Genomic DNA, 25,229 nt, shown 5'->3' on the forward strand with positions numbered 1-25,229 from the left:
CGAGTGTAATCCTTCCGTAGGCCACGAAGGTCCTTCAGGGAAAAGGACTCATCTGATCTTGCACCTGCTGCTTTGACTCCTGATTTTATGTCAGGAGGCATTGAGGTTCCTTCTCCTTCATCATCATCATCATCATCATCCCCTGGTCGATTGGTCTTGTCCGTGCATTTCCCACTTCTAGTGCTGGTAGCAACAGCCATGGGTTTAGATGCTGGCTTCGAGCCTGGAGTGTTAGCTGCAGCCTGAGTCACCGGGACAGTTGCTGATTTATCTCCCTGCCCCCCTGCCTCTCTCTGCTGCCCGACAGTATCTAGCAGTGTGCGATAAGCATATGCCAGGGCCCAGCTCACTGCAATGACCTTCCTCTCCTTAGGCTCATCCTGGTACTTCTCTTTCAGATATTTCCCCACCTCAGCTGGATTCTGAATTTGTTCATGGGGAAAATCCCAGACTATAGGGTCAGAGAATTCCTTCAGGATTTGGCCCATATCCTCCCATTTCCCACACCACTTAGGATTTTCCACACCGGGGTCTACTCCTGAGTCAGGGGTCTCATCAGCCCGCCTAGAAATCTCAGCCCTCATTCTAGAGAAGCAGCAGGCTGTATAGAGGAAGGTTATCAGATTGGATACCAGGAAGATGGTCTCTTTAACATTGAGGGGAAACTGAACATCCTTCACTAGTGATGCAACTGATTCATAGGAGAAGGAGGAAAGCAGAGGCTGAAAAACCTCATTCCCTCCTGCTCCTCCTGCAACAAACTGGATGCATAACCATAGCCATGAACCATTCATACCTGGAGCAGACACTAGCATGTTTATAAACTTCTTGCACATTATTGCCACCAAGCCCAGCAGGATAGCTACTCTGGTCACTGCCCCTCTGATGTAAAAACTACGTATTAGGGGCAATACTAAAGCTATTTCTGGATAAGAAAATAAACCTAGGGACCAGAGAGGTATTAAAATCTCAAAAAACCCTAGGGACCAGAAATGCATGCAAAACTTCACCCCAATAGACATTATCAATTCAAAAACCATGGCTATTAGCTGATTTAAACGAACACAGAGTAATAGCAACCCAAAATGCAGTCAAAACAGGGTTTTTCCACTCTCTCTCGAGCCCCACGTTTGGGCGCCAATATTTTGTCCTGGTTTAGGGCAAATTTGTTAGAGAATCTGCAAAGGAGGGCCCCTCCAGAAAACAAAACCCACACGGCCCCTCCCCCCAACCGGTTCGGGAAAAAATTCCTCGGAGAGAGGTGGAAAGAACCTGTTTATTTGACTGGCACAGCACCCCCCGCACACAAAATGAACAGTACCAGCTGACACCACTCTGAGAAAGATGACAAAATCAGAAAGTCTCTTTCGGGGGTGGTTGCTCTGTTCTCAGTCCCTCCGGCGCTGGGCCAGCTGCTGCAGCCAAACCTTCGGTGTTCCCGGGTCCCAGTCCGGAGCAGGTTCGAGATGGTCACAGGAACAGGAGAGGAGAAACAGTCCGGGAAGGAATTTGGACTGTTTAGCTAAACTAGCTAATAAGCAGAAGCAAAAGCGAGAGCAGAAGCAAGAGCAGAAAAGCAAGCAAGCAAAAGCAGCGAGCTGCGAGCTAGAAGTGAAAACAGCCCTAAGTACTGCCTTGTCTCTGTGTCCTGATAAGGGAAACCCAAACAAAACTTCCACTTTTCAGAGCCAGTCTTAAAGGCACAGAACAGATGAATGGGGATACAAGCATCATAACGTCACCCCAGGACTCTATGGTTACATAACGTAACCATAGAGTATAAAACATGATCATTTCGGATGTATGGTCAGAGTCAGACTTGGGTTGAATATACCCCGATTCCCAGAGCTCTTAATAAAAAGCACCGTATATAATCGCTCCGTGAGTATGTGTTTTTGAACGCTAACATTTTGGCGACCCCGTTGGAACCTTGTGAGTGCTGCTGAGCGAGTTCGCGACTCGATCACGCTCCAGCCAGCACCAAGGGATTCTCGGGGAGCCCATCGGCCGCGACCGCTTCCGCCACTCACAAACATCCCCGGGAGAAAGGTAAGGTGCTTTTTACTTTGGTTTGGATGCCTGCCAATAAGACGCAGCGAAAGCTATGCTTGGTTGGGCTAATGGAATTCCTGTTGGTGTAAGCCTAGGCGCCGTTCCGTAAGACAATCGCGAAAGTGTTGCAGGTTGGGCATTTGTGGTATTTTTGAAATGGAGAAACTTAAAGGGATTTTGGGCAGTAACACCCCTATCCCGCAAAATTCTCCTTTGGGGTGCTTATTAGCACATTGGAAACAAGGTAACTTTGGGGAAGGATTACGTAAAACTAAGTTGATTGATTATTGTAATTCATGGTGGCCAGAATATGCCTTGGAGAATGGTGAAAAATAGCCAAAATACGGTACTCTGCAATATAACACTATTTCGCAGTTAATGTCGTTTTGTAAACAAGAAGGAAAATGGGATGAAGTCCCATAGGTTGATCTGTTTTTCTACTTACGGGGAAAGCCAGAATGGCAGAATGAATGTGAATTATTAATGGTTAAAACATCTGCAAAGTGTGGGGTTTGTGAGGAACGTTGTTTAGAACACCTGGCGTTAAGAGAAAACTTGAGTAGAGAAAATTATACAGATATTGATTTACAAGTAGCTCCAATAGGAACAACAGAACCTAACCCTATCCCACCTGTTTCATCTGTCCCTATCCCACTACCTGCTCCTCACCCACCTACCCCTGAACCTGTTTCATCTAGTACACCTTTCCCTCTTTATCCCCCTCTCCCATCATCACCCGATCCCTCTTCCTCGGAAGATGAGCAAAACCTAACTGTGATAGAAAGGGGGAAGAGGTATGCGAGTGAAAAAGATAGCGATGGTAATGAATCAGTGACCCCAATAGCCCATAGAACCCGGGGTCGGGCAAAGCTTGCTCCAGTTGTGCATAGAGGTGGCATAAGGAAACAAAAACGGACTGTGATTGCCCCCTTGCGACAAGGTGTCGGAGTGGAAGGGCCAGTATTTGTAAAAGTGCCTTTTTCCCCAGCAGACTTAGTAATTTGGAAACAGTCAGCCGGAACTTATAGAGAAAATCCTGATAAAGTGGCACGTGTAGTAAAAATGGTTATGAAAACGCAAAATCCTGATTGGGATGACATACAGGTGATATTAGATACTCTGATGGATTCTACTGAAAAAGAAATGGTACTTAAGGCAGCTAAAGAGAGGGCAAGAGAAGATATTAGAAATGGGCTGGTAACAGGGAACTTAGATCTGAATTTCCCAATTGAGGATCCAAATTGGGACCCTAATTTATTGTGTGATATGAGGAGATTACGGAAATACCAAGAGTGGATCCAAATAGGAGTTCAGAATGATGTGCCCAAAACTATAAATTGGTCCAAACTATATGAGGTTCGACAGGAAAAGAAGGAATCTCCCACTGCATTTTTGGAGAGGCTTAAGGAGGTAGCAAGGAAATATACAGACCTCCAAATGGACACAGAGCAAGCAAAGGTTCAGCTTGCTCTCATATTCTTGGGCCAATCACAGGACGGCATTCGTAGAAAATTGCAAAAATTAGAAGGGGAAGAATTAAGGAATTTGGATAAGTTACTCGAGGTCGCTTGGAAGGTATACAACAATCGGGAAAAAGAAGCTAGTAAAAGGCAGCAGCAGAATCTTTTGGCAGTAATACAGGGGAGAGGGAACCCAAATTTCAGGGGGCGTAACAGGAATGGTCAGGGTAGGAGACCAGTTACCCAGGGGTTAAGCCTGAATCAGTGTGCATATTGTAAGCAGGAGGGGCATTGGAAGTGAAATTGCCCAAGTTTGAATAACCAGTTTGACCAGGGCAATCAGCTCCAGCAGGCTACCAAGGAGATGGTCCTGGGGGAGTATAACAGCTGACTAGACGTAGAACCGGTAGAACAAGTTAAGGAACCTGTTATAAATATACAGTTAGGGCATAAAGAGGTCAGATTTCTAATAGATACGGGAGCTAGTTTTTCTGTATTGAATGATTTGGAAGGACAAATTGGGGACAAGGAAACGACAATAGTCGGCGCTACAGAGAAAGAGGAAAAACGGCCATTCCTGCAACCCCTAAATTTGTGTTTTGGAAACAAGGTCATGACACACAAATTTTTATATGTACCTGAGTGTCCAATTCCGCTTTTAGGGAGAGATTTGCTAGCAAAACTTGATGCGGTAATAACCTTTGAAAATGGAGAGCTTATAATGAAAATACCTGAATCAAAGACGGGACAGATATTAATGATCAAAGAAAAACCTGTCCCCTCTATCCCTAGGGAGGTAGAAGATGCAGTGATTCCCTCTGTATGGGAGACGGATATACCAGGGAAATCTAAATTGACACAACCAGTGCATGTAGAGTTAAAAGAAGGGGCAAGGGCTGTACAATTCAAACAATATCCCATAAAACCAGAAGCACGGCAAGGAATAGTAAAGATTATTGAGAAATTCTTGAAATACCGAATTTTAGAAGAATGTGAATCAGAATTTAATACACCAATATTTCCAGTAAAGAAGCCAAATGGTGAATATAGATTAGTGCAGGATTTGAGAGCAATAAATAAAATAACAAAGGACATTTATCCAGTGGTAACAAATCCTTATACATTGCTAACATCCGTAAAGGAGATATATAAATGGTTTACCATAATTGATTTAAAAGATGCCTTTTTCTGCATCCCCCTTGACAAAGAAAGTAGGAAACTGTTTGCCTTTGAGTGGGAAAACCCAGGGAACGGAAGAAAGACCCAGCTCACCTGGACATGAAAAGAACTCACCGACCCTATTCAGAAACCAACTGGCAAAGGAACTGGAGATTTGGACTGAAAATGGGCAAGTACCAAGAGACCAATACTTATTGTTGCAGTATGTTGATGATATACTAATAGCTATAGAAGCAAGAGCAACCTGTATAAAGGTAACCATTGAGATTTTAAATTCACTAGGAATGGGAGGCTATAAAGTATCCAGAGGAAAGGCACAAATCGCACAACAGACTGTGATTTACCTGGGATGTGAAATTTCACAAGGGCAACAAAAACTAGGTACTAACCGTATCCAAGCTATTTGTGCTATTCCAGAGCCCCAGAATTTACATGAGCTGCGAGTCTTCCTCGGGATGGCAGGATGGTGTCGCTTGTGGATCATGGACTATGGACTGATTGCAAACCCCCTGTATGAAGCTCAGAACATGCAGCCATTCACCTGGGGCAAACCACAGAAAGAAGCCTTCCTAAAATTAAAGAAAGCACTGACAACTGCTCCAGCACTAGGGTTACCTGATCTGTCTGAAGATTTTCAGCTGTTTGTACATGAAAGGCTGCGCCTAGCACTAAGAGTCCTGACCCAACATCTAGGAAGCTGGAAAAGGCCGGTGGGCTACTTTTCCAAACAACTCGACAACATAAGTGCCGGGTGGCCCCCATGTCTGCGGGCAGTCGCAGCTACTGTGATCCTGATACAAGAAGCCAGGAAACTTACTATGGGAAGGCACATAGATGTCTATGTACCACACATGGTAACCACTGTCTTAGAACAAAAGGGGGGCCATTGGCTATCTCCCAGCAGGATGATGAAATTCCAGGTAGTCCTGACTGAGCAGGATGATGTCACATTAAAAACAACTAACCTTTTGAATCCAGCTTTGTTCCTAGGTACCACAACTGAAGAAGGCCCATTAGAACACAACTGCGTAGAAGTAATAGAGTACACCTATTCAGCAAGAGAGGACCTGAAAGACGTCCCACTAGAGCAGCCGGAGTGGGAGCTGTTTACAGATGGGAGCAGCTTTGTGGAAAATGGAACCAGATATGCTGGATATGCGGTAACAACAGTCAATACAGTAGTGGAGGCAAAGGCATTACCACCAAATACATCTGCCCAGAGGGCAGAACTGGTTGCTTTAACCAGGGCACTAGAATTGAGTGAAGGGAAAAAGGTAAATATCTGGACTGACTCAAAATATGCTTTTGGAGTGGTGCATGTACACGGAGCACTGTGGAAAGAAAGAGGACTGTTATCTTCTCGGGGTACGCACATTAAACATCAGGATGCAGTCCTGCAATTGATAAAGGCAGTACAAAAACCTGAACAAGTAGCAATCATTCACTGCAAAGCACACCAATCAGGAAACTCCAAAATCTGTGAGGGAAATCGAAAGGCAGACTGGGCAGCCCGACAAGTTGCTTGAAAGGTACAAACAACAATGGCATTGATACCTTTGAAGCTTAATGTATCCCAATTCAATTTGCCTCCAAAAGTAAAATATTCAGTAGAAGATGAGAGACTGGCACGTTTGCTAAATGCACAAAAGAATTCAGAGGGATGGTATGTAACCGCACAAGGACAAATAGTGGTACCCCCCTTGATAATGAGAGAGGTTCTACAAATTAAACATAACGAATGTCACTGGGGAGCAGAGGCATTGCTAAAATTGCTAAAGCAGAGTTTAATTTCAGTACGGATGTTAACAATGGCAAAATCAGTAATGTCAAAATGTGATATCTGCTTGAAAAACAACGCAGTGGCCAGGCGACAGGCACAGCTAGGAAGAATTCGGATAGGAATAGAGCCAGGAGACTATTGGCAGGTAGATTTTGTAGAACTACCAAGAACCCAAGGATACAAATACCTGTTAGTGGGGGTTGACACATTCTCTGGGTGGCCAGAAGCCCTTCCCTGTCGCACGAACCAAGCAAAGGAAACAGTTAAGTGGTTACTACAGGAGATTATTCCCAGATTCGAGGTACCCCTAGGGGTATCATCAGATAGGGGACCCCATTTCATAGCTACAGTAGTAAGAGAGGTAAGTAGATTGCTGGGGATAACTTAGGACCTCCACACACCATGGAGACCCCAGTCAAGTGGACAGGAAGAGAGGATGAATCAGACACTAAAAAGGCAAATCAGTAAAATATGCCAAGAAGCCAAATTGCAGTGGCCGCAGGCTGTGCCAATAGCACTGTTGAGGATTCGGATAAAGCCTAGGAGTGGGATGTCAGTCAGTCCTTATGAGATATTGTATGGGAAACCATATGAATCTCCTGAGCCTAACCCTAATGTACATGTCACAGGAAAGCAGGAAGTGTATAATTGTGTTCTGTCTCTTGGGAAAACTTTAGCTCGGCTCTAGAGTATCCTCGTGTGGAATAGACCACTGACTCTCGAGAACCCAGTCCATAACATACATCCAGGAGACAAGGTGTACATCAAGAACTGGAACGAGGAACCGCTGAAAGAAAAGTGGAGTGGACCCCATCAGGTACTACTGACCACCTTTACAGCAGTCAAAGTAGCCGGCGTGGAACCCTGGATCCACTATACCCGAGTGAAGAAAGTCCATCCTGGATCACAGACTGTATAAACTCTGGAATCAACAAAGGCTGCAGGTAAGATGTGTTTAATTGCTTTCAGAATGCTATCAGTAATTGTGCTAATGTTATGGTTATTAATATCTTTGGGATGTGGAATGCAAAATGATCAACCAACCACTCTTCATTCTAGAATGAAGAGAGAGGTACAAACGGAAACACAGGTGATAAAGGTTTCTAATGCAGTTCGGGCTGAGAATGTAATGATCGGATTAGTCAAAGATTTTGCCAAAATGCAAAACACCAGCCAAACAACTGCCTGTCTGCCAATACCAAAGGCAGCAGGAGACCCAGTAAATTGGGGAATCATAACATCAAAACTACCTGAAATACAAAAGAACAAAACAATTACATGTAAACTGGTACCCGAATCGAGGCAAGTTACAGAAACAACTCTGGTACGGGAATGTGAGGCCAAGGATAAGAAAGATCAGATAGAACCTTGGGACAGTGCGTGGTCTGTGAGTATTCTTCAAAGATTCCAATATATGGCAAACACCCCTTGGTGTATTAAGTGGGAAGGCCCCGAGAATGAAACAGATCCAGCAATAACGAACACTGACACTAGAAGCAGAACGAGGGCAGACAAAGTAAGTTGGTGGGCATGTAATAAAACTTACAACTGCACTTCAGATGATGAAGAGATAAAACAGATACCACCCCTGGCAATAGCCCTACAAATTGGTTGTGCTTGCAGAGGGATCAAACATAAACAAGGCAGAGTGAATTATAAAGTAATTATAGGGTGTACCAGGATTACAATCCGAGGTCCAGGACAATTTGTATGGGCAGCAAGTGATGGTACCTGGACAACACATCTGCCTATAGATGGGAAAGTAAAGGAGATTACTTTAGGCCTCCCAACCTTATGTCCAATTTGGAAAAAGTCCCCATTTAATGGAAAACATGAACTTCTGCAGATAAGAGCAAGACGAGAAGTTCTAGACAATGAAAATCCAGATGACACTTGGCAAGAACCCTCTAGTGGAGTGAAATTTGGATGGGCCCTAGAGTCATTGCTTGGTCCTATAGCAAACTATAAGAGCAGAGAGATGCTGTACAAACTTACAGGTCAGGTAGGTAGACTGGCAAGAGTCACCCGGGAAGGATTTAAAGAATTAAATATACAATTACAAACCACCACAAAAATGACTTTACAAAATCGATTGGCCCTAGATATGTTACTCCTGAAAGAGCATGGAGTATGTGGATTTTTAAAGGGACAAGTTGATAATTGCTGCGTTCATATCCCAAACGTAACTACAGATATAGAATATGACATCAATCAGTTGAAACAGATCATGAAGCACAAGAAGAGCAGAAGGATTTGGCTACAAGCTGGTTAGGAAAAATCTTTAAAGGATTGGGGTGGAATGTGAGTTCATGGATTAAATCTATCATTGAGAGTGTGATAATCTTACTAATTGTATTCTTAGCAATTTGGTTAGTTTACAGCATCTTAAAGAGAAAGATACAGAAGAAAACATCCTGGAACCGGAGGATAATAAAGGCACTAACACGAGATCCACGCCCACCATCTTCTGGTTCTCCAGTTCGTAACAGCATCCACGACAACGTTTACATCAACCCTGGATTTGAAGAACCAAGTATGAACTGAGGAATAAAGGACTGTATCAAGTGAAAACATTTACACCTATAGTGAAGTGAAAATGCTTTCAAAGTGGGGAGAATGATAGTGGAACCCTGGAAAAAGTTAAAGATAGAATCTAAAATGTTAGGCTTTGTGCTTTCCCAGATCAACTGCACTTGCGTAACCAGTATGATAAATTATATAATTGTTAGATGTGATGATTGTTTAGTAATTAAATGTAATTATTATATAACCATAAGAAGAATAGTGAGAAACTATGCTGGAAAATCAGAGAGGGGCTAAATTTATGTATACAATAGAACAATATAAGTTTAATAATTAACATGAAAGTTATGTAACGATAGAGTATAAAACATGATCATTTCGGATGTATGGTCGGAGTCAGATTTGGGTTGAATATACCCCGATTTCCAGAGCTCTTAATAAAAAGCACCGCATACAATCGCTCCGTGATTATGTGGTTTTGAACGCTAACATTATAAATATGATTGTCTGGCAAAAGATTTTTACAATATAGAAACAATAAGCGAGACTGAAATGAAAGCAAGCTTTGAGATATCTTAGTTTCTGAACAACTGGAAAACAATGGTATGGCTGGCTGAAGGTAATCCCCTTTTGATGAAACAATTCCCTCTGCTTGCAGACAGGTCCAAGGGTCAGAGCAGACCCCACTAGCTCAGCAGAACGGGTCCAAAAAGGACTTTTAAGGGTTTAAAATGTAACACAGTATGGTAATGTCATGATTCTTATAGGCTGTGTGTAAATGCTATAGGATTTCTATCTTGTACTAGATTGGTTAGTGAGAAAAAGAATATTCAACACAGAAAATTTATTGTATTGTAACGGGAACCTCGCTCTCTTACGCTTTTACTCTCTCACTCTCTCACCCTCTCTACCCCTCTCTTCTCTCGGGCCTGCTCCGAGCTGTGCCCGGCAGCTTCAAGCAGGGCCCTGCACCCAGGCCCTTTGCAATAAACCCCAAGTTCCATGACCTGGCTGCAGAGATGTCTCGTCTCCGTCCGTCCCGACCGTCCTACCCCCCGACACTACGACACCCAAGAGCATCTGGGGTTGCACAACACAGCTGGGTTGAGGGATATCCAAGAGCACCAGGACTGGCCAGAAACACCTAAACTTGTAATAGGTGATGTGAAAGTAAAAGGTACCTTATTGTTGTCTTGTTGTGTGTGAGAGTGAGTCACACACAAAATCAGCCTCCGCTTCCCGGGCGGGTGGGAAGGGGGGGCTGTGGAAAGAGGAGTGTGTGACCCACAAATAAGCCATTGTTCTCCTGGGCGTGTGGGGGCTGTGGCATAAGGTACAGGTGACCTGCAAAGGGGCCATTGTCCCCAGGGCGTGTGAGGGGGCCGTGGCTACAGAGTGTGAGTGACACACAAATCAGCCTCACAGGTGAACGGCACCGGAGGCAGCAGAGTCAGGGCCCTCCCAGGAGGCCCGGAGATACTGAGACCCAGAGGCCACCCCAAGGTGAGGGGGGGCCACAGGGACCGGCAATTCTCTGTCAACAGGGATCCACTCTGTGTCCTGAGGGTGTGAAAGAACGTGTGGAAGAGAATGGGAAATAAAAGTGAGTGAATGTAGATGAATGAAAGTATAGGTAATGTGGGTTGTGTATTTTAAGCTTCACTATATTTCCTTGGAGGGAGGTGCATTGTATTAAAAGTAGTGTGAGAAAAAGATTTTTTATTTTCGTGTGTGTAGTTGAAAGAAAAGTGGTATTTAGGTTGTTAGTGAATGTGAAAAACAGAGGCAGACGATGAATAGATAAGATCTTGAAAAATGAGACAGAAAACCAGTAAGTTGGATACAGGGGAAAAAAATGAAAAAAAAAATTCCTTTGGGAGTTATGTTAGCTAACAGAGATACAACTCCTTGCAAAAGGAGAAAATACAGGGTATGTAGTAGTTGATGGGAAAAACATGCAAACTATGGAAAAAGGGAAATTAACCTTAAACTAGTAAGCTCAAACTTGTGAATTATATACTTTAAAAAGAGCACTAGAATATTTAACACAAAATAAAGGAACTATATATACTGATTCAAGGTATGCCTTTAGAGTAGTACATACCTTTAAAAAATTTGGAAAGGAAGAAGATTACTTAATTCAAGAAGAAAAGGACTAGTACATGAGGAACTTATTTTAGAGGCATTACAATCAACGAAAAGAGAGCTATAGTACATATTAGGGAACCCCAAAAGGGAAAGACCCCAGAAAGAAGAGGAAATAATTTGGCAGATCACAAAGCTAAGGATGCAGCAGAAAATGGAGCTGAAAGAGTTACGTTAATATTAACTCCAAACAAGGAAAAACTGGAAATTCCAAAGTTTAGGAAAGCCAAGAAAAAAGAATTAAACAAGACAGGAAGTGAACAAGATAAAACAGGGAAATGGAAACTTCTTGATGGAAGACAATTACTTAATAAATTACTTTACTTCTAGGAAAATATTAGAAGACATGCATCAGAAAACGCACTGGGGCACTCAAGCTTTGTGTGATCATTTTTTAAGGAACTATACGTGCACTGGGATTTTTGGATTTAGGATGTATCCTTAATTTGCCAAAGGATAAATAAAAAGGTGATGAGAAAAACAACATTAGGAGGTCATGAGTTAGCTCGTTGGCCATTTCAAAGTATCCAAGCAGAAGTTTAGATTTGTTAGGTTGTGGGTTTATTTGTTAAAAAAACCCCATTTAATCTAGAAAAAAGAGAATATGCCATATGTTAGACAGGAGATTTCAGGAGAATAAAAATCTTTGAAGTATCAGAATGTCCCCAGAAAAAACAAGAAAAGAAAAAGGGGAAATGAAAGGGAAGGGAACAAGAGGAAAAATCAGAAAGAGAGTGGGATCCTCTGCAGGTCTTGCCCCCTCCGTTCGCGGCCCAGGCGCCTGTCCCGGGTCCCGGCTCGCTGCCCGCCTCAGCTCCGCCTGCCCCGGTTTCCATCCCAGGTGCGGCCTCACTGCCCAGGGCAGCTCCACCTGCCCCGGCGCTGTCGCTCAATTTGTGTGCCCTGCTCCCACTGCCTGGCCCGCGGCCGCTCTGCCGGCCATGCTGGGCAAGATGGGGGTTGCTCTGTCCTGCTGCCTGCTCCGAGGTCACCGCGCCCACCGCACCCAGGGGGGGTCCCAGCCATCCCATCCCCGGCTGCCCTGCCCGTGCCACCTGCGCCGGGCACCGTCGCTAATTTACATATTTCAGGAACTATATTACACGGCCCATCTTTGGGGGTGTCTCCCAATTTCAGGAGCCTCCACTGAAATAGAAAATGTAAACTCCCTTGCTTTTACTACTACTACTATTATTAGTAGTAGTAGTATTAGTACCACTACTACTACTACTACTACTGCTACTACTACTACTACTAATAATATAGTCTAAAAATATTAAATACTTTGGAAAGTAAGAAACCCTCAGGCAAAGATATGGGAGTAGAAATAACAGTTCTTTATTAGGAAGAATTAAAAATACAAATGCAGCAGTACAAACAAAAAAAAAAACAGTGATAGAGTCAGTATCCTCCAGGAATCCAGTGAAACAGGTTCATCCTCTTGGAATACAGTGGGAATAGGGCTGATCCTTTGGGAATCCATTTCTTAACCCCCAAAGACAGGGCACAGGAAGGGCCATGGAATTTTTACAGGGTATCCCAAGGGTGGAGTTGGGGTTTGGGTCAGGGGAGGAGTTCTTAGCATCATAAGGAGGTTGAGATCAAATTCCTGCCTCTTAGCAACAGCAGCACTCCACACAGAACGTGTCCCCAAATCCTAAATACCCTCTAAAACTGAGAAATTATGGAACTGCAGATATATTCGATCAATTTCCTTAATTTAAACCAGTTTGGGGTGTTCTTAAAGGATGAAGGTGAAGCAGAGGAAAATTAGGGCCAAACCAAAAGTCTAAGCAGCCAGATGTGTTCCCAACATGGATCACAGGGAATGTGAGTGACCAGGGCTGTGCCCAAAGTGCCTCCTCCAGTGGGGGATGGAGCTGGAGCAGCGCACAAAGCTCTGCCCGCACTCGGGGCACTCACAGGGCTTCCCTTAGTGGTGCCTCCGTTGGTGTTGGGTAAAGTGAGAGCTGTGTGAGAAGCTCTTCCCACACTGGGGACACTCGTAGGGCCTCTCCCCTGTGTGGATGCGCCGGTGGGTGATGAGAGTGGAGTTGTGCTTGAATCCCTTCCCGCACTCGGGGCATTGGAAGGGCCTCTCCTCCCTGTGAATCCGATAGTGCTGGAGGAGAACGGAGCTGCTCTTAAACCTCTTCCCACACTTGGAACACTCATAGGACCTTTCCCCAGTGTGGGTCCTCTGGTGCTGGATCAGGCCAGAGCTCTGGCTGAAGCACATCCCACACTCGGAACACTTGTACGGCCTTTCTCCAGTGTGGAGCCTCTGGTGCACAATCAAGATGGAGCTCAGGCTGAAGCTCTTCCCACACTTGGAACACTCGTAGGGCTTCTCCCCAGTGTGGATCCTCTGGTGCACAATCAGGTTGGAGCTGAACCTGAAGCACTTCCCACACTCCCCACACTCGTAGGGCTTCTCCCCAGTGTGGATCCTCTGGTGTCTGATCAGGTCAGAGTTCCACCTGAAGCTCTTCCCACACTCCACGCACGTGTGGGGCTTCTCCCCATCATGGAGCTGCTCATGGAGCACCAGCTCCGAGCTCTGGCTCCATCTCCGGCCGCCTTCCCGGCCCAGGCTGGCTCTTTCCCCCTCAGATCCCCGCCGGCTGCGTTTGCAGCCCCTCCTCGTGCGGCATCTCCGGGGCTTTTCCTCCCCGTTGGCTTCCTGCGCCGTGGAGCCGCTCAAAACGGCCTCTGCCACCAGGTTCTGCCGCGGGCATTTGTCCTCCCTGCTCTCCATGCTCAGCTCCTGCTCTGGGGGAGGAAGGACAAGGACAGGATGGGATTTGCCTCCGTGCCACAGGCAAGGGCAAGGAGATCCCCCCAGGGCTGAGCTGCAGCCGGGGCCGTGCTGGGCTGGGAGATGGAGCAGCACAGAGGGGAAAGGGGCACTGACTTCCTCCTCACCTGCCTCAGTGTCCTGGGGAAACTTCCTCTTCCTCGCAGCGTCCCAGGGGTTGGCAATGGGAAATCCTGGTTTGGGGAAAACAAGGGATGAGCGCGTCAGTAGGAGTGTCGGGGGGTAGGACGGTCGGGATGGACGGAGACGAGAGAGCTCTGCAGCCAGGGCGTGGAACTTCCGGTTTATTGCAAAGGGCCTGGGTGCAGGGCCCTGCTTGGAGCTGCCAGGCACAGCTCGGAGCAGGCCCGAGAGAAGAGAGGGGTAGAAAGGGTGAGAAGGTAAAAGACGAAGACAGTCAAGAGCATAACACAGTAACGTTCCCATTACAACACAGTAAGTTTTCTTCTGTGTTGAATATTCTACTTCTCACAAACCAATCTAGTACAAGATACAAGTCCTACAGCATTTACATACAGCATGTAAGAATCATTACATCAGCCCACTGTGTTACACTTTACGCCCTAAGAACTCCTCTTTGGACCCCTTCTGCTGAGCCAGTAGGGTCTGCGCTGACCCTTGGATCTGTCTGCAAGCAGAGGGAATTGTTTCATCAAAATGGGGATTACCTTCAGTGGGTCACACCATTGTTTTCCAGTTGTTCACTAACCTAGGTATCTCAGAGCTTGCTTTCATTTCAGTCTTCCTTATACTTTCTATATTCTCAAAATCTTTTGCAAGACAATCATATTTATAAGTCTTTCCTGTTTCACCTTCCACAGCACACACTGAGTGTGAAGGTCCCTGTGCCCGAGTTCATCTCTACAAGTCACTGGCCACCTCGGCTCCAGGAAAACCTCCCAAACACCAAGATTTAGCCCTGAAAAAGCCTCCCAGGAGTTCCCCATCCCTGGTCCCTCCTCTCTGGTGTTCAGGGGTTTTCCCCCGTCCCAGCTGTTGGGGGTCATTCTTGGATTGGGGGTCCCCCTTATGCCCGGTGTCCGCCCTGCCCAGGCTGTTGGCAGTCCCACCAATGCCAAAAGCTCCCCCGGCTTCACTCTCTCTATTTCAGGATGCCGGGGCTGTTTGGGCTCCCGGGCTCCCTTCTCCCCTCATTCTCTGCTCTGGGCTGCAGCGGCTCCAAGGAGTCCCCCCTGCCACTCTCCAGGCTCTTGAGGCTCCCGCCAATGGCGCCGCTCCCCCCTCTCTGGGCTCCCCACTTTGGGCTCCTGGGGGACACAGGGCTCTGCTCCTCCAGGCTGCCTCTGCCGGCAGCCGCCACCGCCACCCCCCAATGTATCCCCAAGGGGCGTTTTCCACTCAGCCTTGGACTTCTTCATTCTCCAAACATCCCCCAAAACCCCAACCCAGGGACCCTCCGGGATATCTGGGCCGAGCTCCCCCTCTCTGCTCACCGGCGCGATGGGGGGGCAATGATCCCACAGGTGGGGGCTGCGAATTCAGGCAGGGATCGACAGCATGGTTCCCTCAGCTCAGCCTTGATCCGCCTTTGTCCCTCCTCTTCCTCTTCCTCCCCACTCCTCCCCTTCCATCCCCCATCCTCCTCCCCCTCTGTCTTATCCCCATCTCCTTCTCCTCTTCCATTCCTCCCCTTCCATCCCTCCTCCTCCTCCTCCTCGATAACCCCACCTCCTTCTCCTCCTTCCATCACTGCTCTCTCTCTGCCTTCATCCCTCCTCTTCCATCTCCCCCACCCCCTGCTCCTCCTCCCTAACCCCACCTCCACCTCCCCCTCCATCCCGGCCCTTCCCTGCCTCCTCCTGCTCCCCCAGCAGCAGCCACACCCTTGGTGCCCCGTTCCCGCAGCCCTCGCAGCCCACGGCAGGAGCGGGGATGGAGCCGGGACAGGTCGGGATGGGCAGCGCGGGGCTCTCGGCTGCTCCGCTGCGGGCGGGGGAACCTGGCCCGGCCAAAGGAGAGGCAAACTGGGCAAACTGGGGGCACATCACAAAGCTAGGGATGCAGCAGAAGATGGAGATAAAAGAGTTATGTTAATAATAATTCCAAAGGAGGAAAAGCTGGAAATTCCAAAGTTTAGGGAAGCTGAGAAAAAAAAATTAAACAAGACAGGAAGTGAACAAGATAAACCAGGGAAATGGAAACTTCTTGAAGGAAGACAATTTCATAATAAAATCTGCTTACTATGAAAATATTAGAAGACTTGCATCAGAAAACGCACTGGGGTAGTCAAGCTTTGTGTGATCATTTTTTAAGGAAGCATGTGTGCACTGGGATTTTTGGAGTAGAAAAGCAAGTAACTGAAAGAGGCTTAATTTCACAAAGGATAAATGAAAAGGTGATGAGAAAAACAACATTAGGAGGTCATGAGTTAGCTCGTTGGCCATTTCAAAGTATCCAAGCAGAAGTTTAGATTTGTTAGGTTGTGGGTTTATTTGTTAAAAAAACCCCATTTAATCTAGAAAAAAGAGAATATGCCATATGTTAGACAGGAGATTTCAGGAGAATAAAAATCTTTGAAGTATCAGAATGTCCCCAGAAAAAACAAGAAAAGAAAAAGGGGAAATGAAAGGGAAGGGAACAAGAGGAAAAATCAGAAAGAGAGTGGGATCCTCTGCAGGTCTTGCCCCCTCCGTTCGCGGCCCAGGCGCCTGTCCCGGGTCCCGGCTCGCTGCCCGCCTCAGCTCCGCCTGCCCCGGTTTCCATCCCAGGTGCGGCCTCACTGCCCAGGGCAGCTCCACCTGCCCCGGCGCTGTCGCTCAATTTGTGTGCCCTGCTCCCACTGCCTGGCCCGCGGCCGCTCTGCCGGCCATGCTGGGCAAGATGGGGGTTGCTCTGTCCTGCTGCCTGCTCCGAGGTCACCGCGCCCACCGCACCCAGGGGGGGTCCCAGCCATCCCATCCCCGGCTGCCCTGCCCGTGCCACCTGCGCCGGGCACCGTCGCTAATTTACATATTTCAGGAACTATATTACACGGCCCATCTTTGGGGGTGTCTCCCAATTTCAGGAGCCTCCACTGAAATAGAAAATGTAAACTCCCTTGCTTTTACTACTACTACTATTATTAGTAGTAGTAGTATTAGTACCACTACTACTACTACTACTACTGCTACTACTACTACTACTAATAATATAGTCTAAAAATATTAAATACTTTGGAAAGTAAGAAACCCTCAGGCAAAGATATGGGAGTAGAAATAACAGTTCTTTATTAGGAAGAATTAAAAATACAAATGCAGCAGTACAAACAAAAAAAAAAACAGTGATAGAGTCAGTATCCTCCAGGAATCCAGTGAAACAGGTTCATCCTCTTGGAATACAGTGGGAATAGGGCTGATCCTTTGGGAATCCATTTCTTAACCCCCAAAGACAGGGCACAGGAAGGGCCATGGAATTTTTACAGGGTATCCCAAGGGTGGAGTTGGGGTTTGGGTCAGGGGAGGAGTTCTTAGCATCATAAGGAGGTTGAGATCAAATTCCTGCCTCTTAGCAACAGCAGCACTCCACACAGAACGTGTCCCCAAATCCTAAATACCCTCTAAAACTGAGAAATTATGGAACTGCAGATATATTCGATCAATTTCCTTAATTTAAACCAGTTTGGGGTGTTCTTAAAGGATGAAGGTGAAGCAGAGGAAAATTAGGGCCAAACCAAAAGTCTAAGCAGCCAGATGTGTTCCCAACATGGATCACAGGGAATGTGAGTGACCAGGGCTGTGCCCAAAGTGCCTCCTCCAGTGGGGGATGGAGCTGGAGCAGCGCACAAAGCTCTGCCCGCACTCGGGGCACTCACAGGGCTTCCCTTAGTGGTGCCTCCGTTGGTGTTGGGTAAAGTGAGAGCTGTGTGAGAAGCTCTTCCCACACTGGGGACACTCGTAGGGCCTCTCCCCTGTGTGGATGCGCCGGTGGGTGATGAGAGTGGAGTTGTGCTTGAATCCCTTCCCGCACTCGGGGCATTGGAAGGGCCTCTCCTCCCTGTGAATCCGATAGTGCTGGAGGAGAACGGAGCTGCTCTTAAACCTCTTCCCACACTTGGAACACTCATAGGACCTTTCCCCAGTGTGGGTCCTCTGGTGCTGGATCAGGCCAGAGCTCTGGCTGAAGCACATCCCACACTCGGAACACTTGTACGGCCTTTCTCCAGTGTGGAGCCTCTGGTGCACAATCAAGATGGAGCTCAGGCTGAAGCTCTTCCCACACTTGGAACACTCGTAGGGCTTCTCCCCAGTGTGGATCCTCTGGTGCACAATCAGGTTGGAGCTGAACCTGAAGCACTTCCCACACTCCCCACACTCGTAGGGCTTCTCCCCAGTGTGGATCCTCTGGTGTCTGATCAGGTCAGAGTTCCACCTGAAGCTCTTCCCACACTCCACGCACGTGTGGGGCTTCTCCCCATCATGGAGCTGCTCATGGAGCACCAGCTCCGAGCTCTGGCTCCATCTCCGGCCGCCTTCCCGGCCCAGGCTGGCTCTTTCCCCCTCAGATCCCCGCCGGCTGCGTTTGCAGCCCCTCCTCGTGCGGCATCTCCGGGGCTTTTCCTCCCCGTTGGCTTCCTGCGCCGTGGAGCCGCTCAAAACGGCCTCTGCCACCAGGTTCTGCCGCGGGCATTTGTCCTCCCTGCTCTCCATGCTCAGCTCCTGCTCTGGGGGAGGAAGGACAAGGACAGGATGGGATTTGCCTCCGTGCCACAGGCAAGGGCAAGGAGATCCCCCCAGGGCTGAGCTGCAGCCGGGGCCGTGCTGGGCTGGGAGATGGAGCAGCACAGAGGGGAAAGGGGCACTGACTTCCTCCTCACCTGCCTCAGTGTCCTGGGGAAACTTCCTCTTCCTCGCAGCGTCCCAGGGGTTGGCAATGGGAAATCCTGGTTTGGGGAAAACAAGGGATGAGCGCGTCAGTAGGAGTGTCGGGGGGTAGGACGGTCGGGATGGACGGAGACGAGAGAGCTCTGCAGCCAGGGCGTGGAACTTCCGGTTTATTGCAAAGGGCCTGGGTGCAGGGCCCTGCTTGGAGCTGCCAGGCACAGCTCGGAGCAGGCCCGAGAGAAGAGAGGGGTAGAAAGGGTGAGAAGGTAAAAGACGAAGACAGTCAAGAGCATAACACAGTAACGTTCCCATTACAACACAGTAAGTTTTCTTCTGTGTTGAATATTCTACTTCTCACAAACCAATCTAGTACAAGATACAAGTCCTACAGCATTTACATACAGCATGTAAGAATCATTACATCAGCCCACTGTGTTACACTTTACGCCCTAAGAACTCCTCTTTGGACCCCTTCTGCTGAGCCAGTAGGGTCTGCGCTGACCCTTGGATCTGTCTGCAAGCAGAGGGAATTGTTTCATCAAAATGGGGATTACCTTCAGTGGGTCACACCATTGTTTTCCAGTTGTTCACTAACCTAGGTATCTCAGAGCTTGCTTTCATTTCAGTCTTCCTTATACTTTCTATATTCTCAAAATCTTTTGCAAGACAATCATATTTATAAGTCTTTCCTGTTTCACCTTCCACAGCACACACTGAGTGTGAAGGTCCCTGTGCCCGAGTTCATCTCTACAAGTCACTGGCCACCTCGGCTCCAGGAAAACCTCCCAAACACCAAGATTTAGCCCTGAAAAAGCCTCCCAGGAGTTCCCCATCCCTGGTCCCTCCTCTCTGGTGTTCAGGGGTTTTCCCCCGTCCCAGCTGTTGGGGGTCATTCTTGGATTGGGGGTCCCCCTTATGCCCGGTGTCCGCCCTGCCCAGGCTGTTGGCAGTCCCACCAATGCCAAAAGCTCCCCCGGCTTCACTCTCTCTATTTCAGGATGCCGGGGCTGTTTGGGCTCCCGGGCTCCCTTCTCCCCTCATTCTCTGCTCTGGGCTGCAGCGGCTCCAAGGAGTCCCCCCTGCCACTCTCCAGGCTCTTGAGGCTCCCGCCAATGGCGCCGCTCCCCCCTCTCTGGGCTCCCCACTTTGGGCTCCTGGGGGACACAGGGCTCTGCTCCTCCAGGCTGCCTCTGCCGGCAGCCGCCACCGCCACCCCCCAATGTATCCCCAAGGGGCGTTTTCCACTCAGCCTTGGACTTCTTCATTCTCCAAACATCCCCCAAAACCCCAACCCAGGGACCCTCCGGGATATCTGGGCCGAGCTCCCCCTCTCTGCTCACCGGCGCGATGGGGGGGCAATGATCCCACAGGTGGGGGCTGCGAATTCAGGCAGGGATCGACAGCATGGTTCCCTCAGCTCAGCCTTGATCCGCCTTTGTCCCTCCTCTTCCTCTTCCTCCCCACTCCTCCCCTTCCATCCCCCATCCTCCTCCCCCTCTGTCTTATCCCCATCTCCTTCTCCTCTTCCATTCCTCCCCTTCCATCCCTCCTCCTCCTCCTCCTCGATAACCCCACCTCCTTCTCCTCCTTCCATCACTGCTCTCTCTCTGCCTTCATCCCTCCTCTTCCATCTCCCCCACCCCCTGCTCCTCCTCCCTAACCCCACCTCCACCTCCCCCTCCATCCCGGCCCTTCCCTGCCTCCTCCTGCTCCCCCAGCAGCAGCCACACCCTTGGTGCCCCGTTCCCGCAGCCCTCGCAGCCCACGGCAGGAGCGGGGATGGAGCCGGGACAGGTCGGGATGGGCAGCGCGGGGCTCTCGGCTGCTCCGCTGCGGGCGGGGGAACCTGGCCCGGCCAAAGGAGAGGCAAACTGGGCAAACTGGGGGCACATCACAAAGCTAGGGATGCAGCAGAAGATGGAGATAAAAGAGTTATGTTAATAATAATTCCAAAGGAGGAAAAGCTGGAAATTCCAAAGTTTAGGGAAGCTGAGAAAAAAAAATTAAACAAGACAGGAAGTGAACAAGATAAACCAGGGAAATGGAAACTTCTTGAAGGAAGACAATTTCATAATAAAATCTGCTTACTATGAAAATATTAGAAGACTTGCATCAGAAAACGCACTGGGGTAGTCAAGCTTTGTGTGATCATTTTTTAAGGAAGCATGTGTGCACTGGGATTTTTGGAGTAGAAAAGCAAGTAACTGAAAGAGGCTTAATTTCACAAAGGATAAATGAAAAGGTGATGAGAAAAACAACATTAGGAGGTCGAGAGTTAGCTTGTCGACCATTTCAAAGTATCCAAGCAGAAGTTTAGATTTGTTAGGCTCTGGATTTATTTGTTAAAAAAATTGATTAATCTAGAAGAAATAGAATATGCCATATGTTAGACAGGAGATTTCAGGAGAATAAAAATCTTTGAAGTATCAGAAACACCAGAGGAAAAAAAAAAACACCAGAGGAAAAAAAAAAAATGGTGGAAATGAAAGGGAGGGGAAGAAGATCAAAAATCAGAAAGAGAGTGGGATCCTCTGCAGGTCTTGCCCCCTCCGTTCGCGGCCCAGGCGCCTGTCCCGGGTCCCGGCTCGCTGCCCGCCTCAGCTCCGCCTGCCCCGGTTTCCATCCCAGGTGCGGCCTCACTGCCCAGGGCAGCTCCACCTGCCCCGGCGCTGTCGCTCAACTTGTGTGCCCTGCTCCCACTGCCTGGCCCGCGGCCGCTCTGCCGGCCATGCTGGGGAAGATGGGGGTTGCTCTGTCCTGCCGCCTGCTCTGAGGTCACCGCACCCACCGCACCCAGGGGGGGTCCCAGCCATCCCATCCCCGGCTGCCCTGCCCGTGCCACCTGCGCTGGGCACCGCCGCTGCTGCCGGGCTCTCCCACCTGCCTTTGCTCTGCCGGGAGCTGCCGGATCAGCCGCCATCAGCCATGTTGGGGCTACCCATGCTCCGCCTCGAGCTCCACAGGAAGATCCCCCTCTGCCGATTCCGGCAGCAGACCCTGCCCACACTCCCACCGAGCCTCGGCAGGATATCCTCCCCTGACCCCGTCCTGCTCTGAGTTACGTCCCCTTGGTAACCACAGCTCCGGCTGTTCAGGGAAACTCTCTCTCTCTACAGGAAGCACCTTATGGAAACACTAGGAGCTCAGTTAAAAAGACAGCCCTCTCCAAATTCTTTCTCAAAACACAGGAGAAAGGCTATAGAAGGGAAAAAAGAGAAAGAGTTAGATGAAGGGATTGCTCTATTTCCGTTCAGAGAGGTTCCCATGGGAGGGATGCGCTGCCCCGCCCCACGGGAGCCACCAGCGCCCCTGCCGGCCGTGCCCGGAACTGCACCCAAGGGGAAAGCGCCGCAGCCCAAAGGCCGGGACTGGGTCCGGGCTCTGTTTGCTGTCAGTGCCGCAGCTGTTGGTGTTTGTTTGCTTTATTATACACACTAGTAAAGAACTGGTATTCCTATTCCCATATCTTTGCCTGAGAGCCCCTTGATTTCACTAGTCTAAAAATTAAGAGGGAGGGGGTTTGCATTCTCCATTCCAAGAGAGGCTTTTTCTGCCTTCCTGAGCAGACACCTCTCTTGTAAAGCAAGACAAGCACCCACAGGCCCTCAGTGGGGCTGCAGGAGGGGCACAAGAAGGCCCTGCAGCACTTGGGTACAAAGGCACAGCTGGTGAGTGCAAGAAGGGAGCAGCAAAAGGCCAAGCTGAAGGCAAAGGCCAGGGCACAGTTCCTACAGCCCCTGAGGGATCAACCCCAGGGCCCAAGGGGGCCCCAGCACCCAGGGCACGGGCTCGGCCACAAGCACCTGGCAGAGGCATTGCCCTCCTCACCAGGGGAGAGCCCACCCAAACAGCCCCTGGCAAGGAACCAGGGCTCCAGCTGCAGGGCACAAGGACACTGCAAGCACAGACAGCAGCACCCTCAGGACCAGCAAGTCCACCCCTTGATGGACATGGATTGGCAGGGCTGTCCCAGCTCCCATCACACCAGGGACCCTCCACACTGGAGCCCTTGAGAACATTCAGGGTGGGTCTGCATGGAGAGGAGGCATTTCCTGATGGACACAGGGGCCTCTCAATCCACTCTGAAACTTAGACCTAAGATGGGGGGAAATGCCAAAAATGTCTCTGATTATTCAGGGGATAAGTGGGAAAGATTTGTGGTTTTATTCAACCACTGTTAGCAGAAGTGGGAAATTGGTCTGAAATGCATGAAGTTTTATCTGCTCCTAATTGTTATCATGATTTACTGGGAAGGCATTTGATCACTAAACTCGTAACGCAAATTAATATTATAAAAAGTGATACAGAGGCCAGTTCTGTACCTCCATGCCAAATGTCAGGAAAGGCCTATGCTGAAGTGAACCCCAAAGTGTGGGCTGCCCCAGGGAAATAGGGAAAATTAGACATGGAGCCTCTACAAATTACTTTAAAGCAACCAGGACAAGCAATACCCTGTTCCAAGAGAGGGAAGGAAGGGCTCACAGCCTGGTATTGAGTCCCTGTTAAAGGCTGGGCTTTTGGAGCCAAGGATGCCTCCTTAAAACACTCCCATCCTGCCAGTCAACAAACTGGATGGATGGACAGCAGGAGGAAACACAGAACTTTCAAGTGTTAAAATGAAGATTTACTGAGGCAGCTGGCCTGGGCCTTCCAGACAGGGAAAAAGAATTTGAATTATAGGTGGATGCTAAACAGGGTCTTGCCTAAGGAATTCTTGTACTAAAATGTTTAACCTTATATAGGACCTCCTAGAGATCAAGTTTGGCATCAAGTTAAAGCTTTGACAACCAAAAGAGCCTCTAAATGGATGAGCAGGGCTCGATTATTACAGTATGAAACTTGTTCAGTGGCACAGGAGGATTTAGAACTGAGGACAGGGCAAGGCTTTAACCCAGCCTCCTGTTTGAACAGCCTGGAGAGGGGCTGGCAAGGAACCCAGGACTGCACTCAAGGGACAGAGCTCCAGACCCAGGCTGGGACAGATTGATGATGGGACATTGCCTGGCCTGAGGGAGAAAATGTGTTTGTGGATGGCTCTGCAAGGGCAGCAGAAGGGAAAAGAGCTACAAGACAGGCTGTTATTAAGGAAGGGGAATCAGACACAGCGCAGGTCACCGCCCCATGCTCAGCTCAACCCACGCAGCTGTGGGTGCTTGTGAGAGCCTGGCACTGAAATGCCCTGAGCAGGAAGGCTTCAACATCTTCTGTTGACACTATGGCACCTAACAGGGGGGCAAAAGCAATTCTCCCTGCTTCAGCAACCACTGGAGCAGATATCAAGGCACATTCTCCCACAGGAAGCTGGGCTGGCACACAGCCTGCCCTGGCACTTTGCTGCTGCCAACACCCAGCCAGGACATCGGCTCCTGCCTAAGGAGTGCCAAGCAGCACCACTGGTGGCCAAGGGGCCCATGCCAAGTGTCCCTGAGGCCACAAACCGCTGCCAGCACAGCTCAACACGGGGGGACCCCTCAGCCTGGCCTCAAGCGCTCTGAAGCCCCGCAGATTTGCACTTCCCGCCCGCAGCAGGACGATGGGAGGCCGCCCCTGAGCCTGCCCTGAAGGCAACGCAGCAGCAGCCAGGGCTCCACAGCGGGCCAAGCCCCTGCGCCTGCCCACAGATCCTCGCCTGGAATCCTCTGCAATCCTGGCCACCCTCCTCTGCCATCTCCAGCCACTGGGGCCAAGCCTTGCTGCCACTGCTGCAGCTTCAGCGCTGGCTGGGCCTGCACTGCCACAGCTGCTGGGGAACACCACGGCACAATTCCACTCTGGGGCTCACTGACACCCACACTCTGGGCTGCCTGCCATTGCACTGCTGCAAAATGTACCGATTTTGGTTCTTTTAAACCTTATTTCTCTGCTCAGGCTTGGTTTTCCTTGCCTTGGGGAAATGAATTTTAAAGGTCTTTTTAAGGGCTTTTACACCACTCAACGGAGATGAGTTTAACATCTGAACACACTGGGAATAGCCCAAAAGATACCCACAGAGACAACGACCAGCAACCAAACATCAACATTGCCCAGCAGCAGGAAGAGAAGCTCCATTCCAGGCAGCCTGCAGAGCAGCTTTAGAAATGCAAATGAACACTGCTGGGCAAAGTGTGGACAATGCACCTGGGCCACTTGCCTGTGGCAGGAATTGGGCTGATTCCCTCTGCCCCTCACCCCAAGCTCTGCCTGCTGGCACTGATGGAATTTGCACAGCTCAAGGCAGAGCCCAGGGGGAGGATATCTGACCCTGCAACACAAACGGTGAAGCTGCAAAGGGAAACAGCAAATGGACAATGTTGGGAAAACTTCACTTTAAATAATTGGGGCGAATCAGCCCTCTGCCCACTCCAACATATGCCGTCACTGTCTGTGTTATATAGGGTATATAAGAGCACTGGGGATTTTTTGCTACCAAAAATTCAAGGAAATCAGTTGGGAATCCAAGGATTTGATGATTT

At 49.0% G+C, this 25,229-nt stretch overlaps 2 pseudogenes; one reads left to right on the plus strand and one right to left on the minus strand.

Annotated features, from left to right (window-relative positions):
• LOC128945474 (zinc finger protein 208-like) overlaps positions 1 to 18,438 on the minus strand; it is a 73,075-nt pseudogene extending 54,637 nt beyond the window's left edge.
• The window catches only part of LOC128945567 (zinc finger protein 208-like), a 324,996-nt pseudogene that overhangs the window by 60,767 nt on the left and 239,000 nt on the right, over positions 1 to 25,229 (plus strand).

Source organism: Melozone crissalis, unplaced genomic scaffold (assembly GCF_028551555.1).
Source record: "Melozone crissalis strain CALT ecotype California unplaced genomic scaffold, PUWL_Pcris_2 ptg000066l_1, whole genome shotgun sequence".
NCBI classification, from domain to species: Eukaryota; Metazoa; Chordata; class Aves; order Passeriformes; family Passerellidae; genus Melozone; species Melozone crissalis.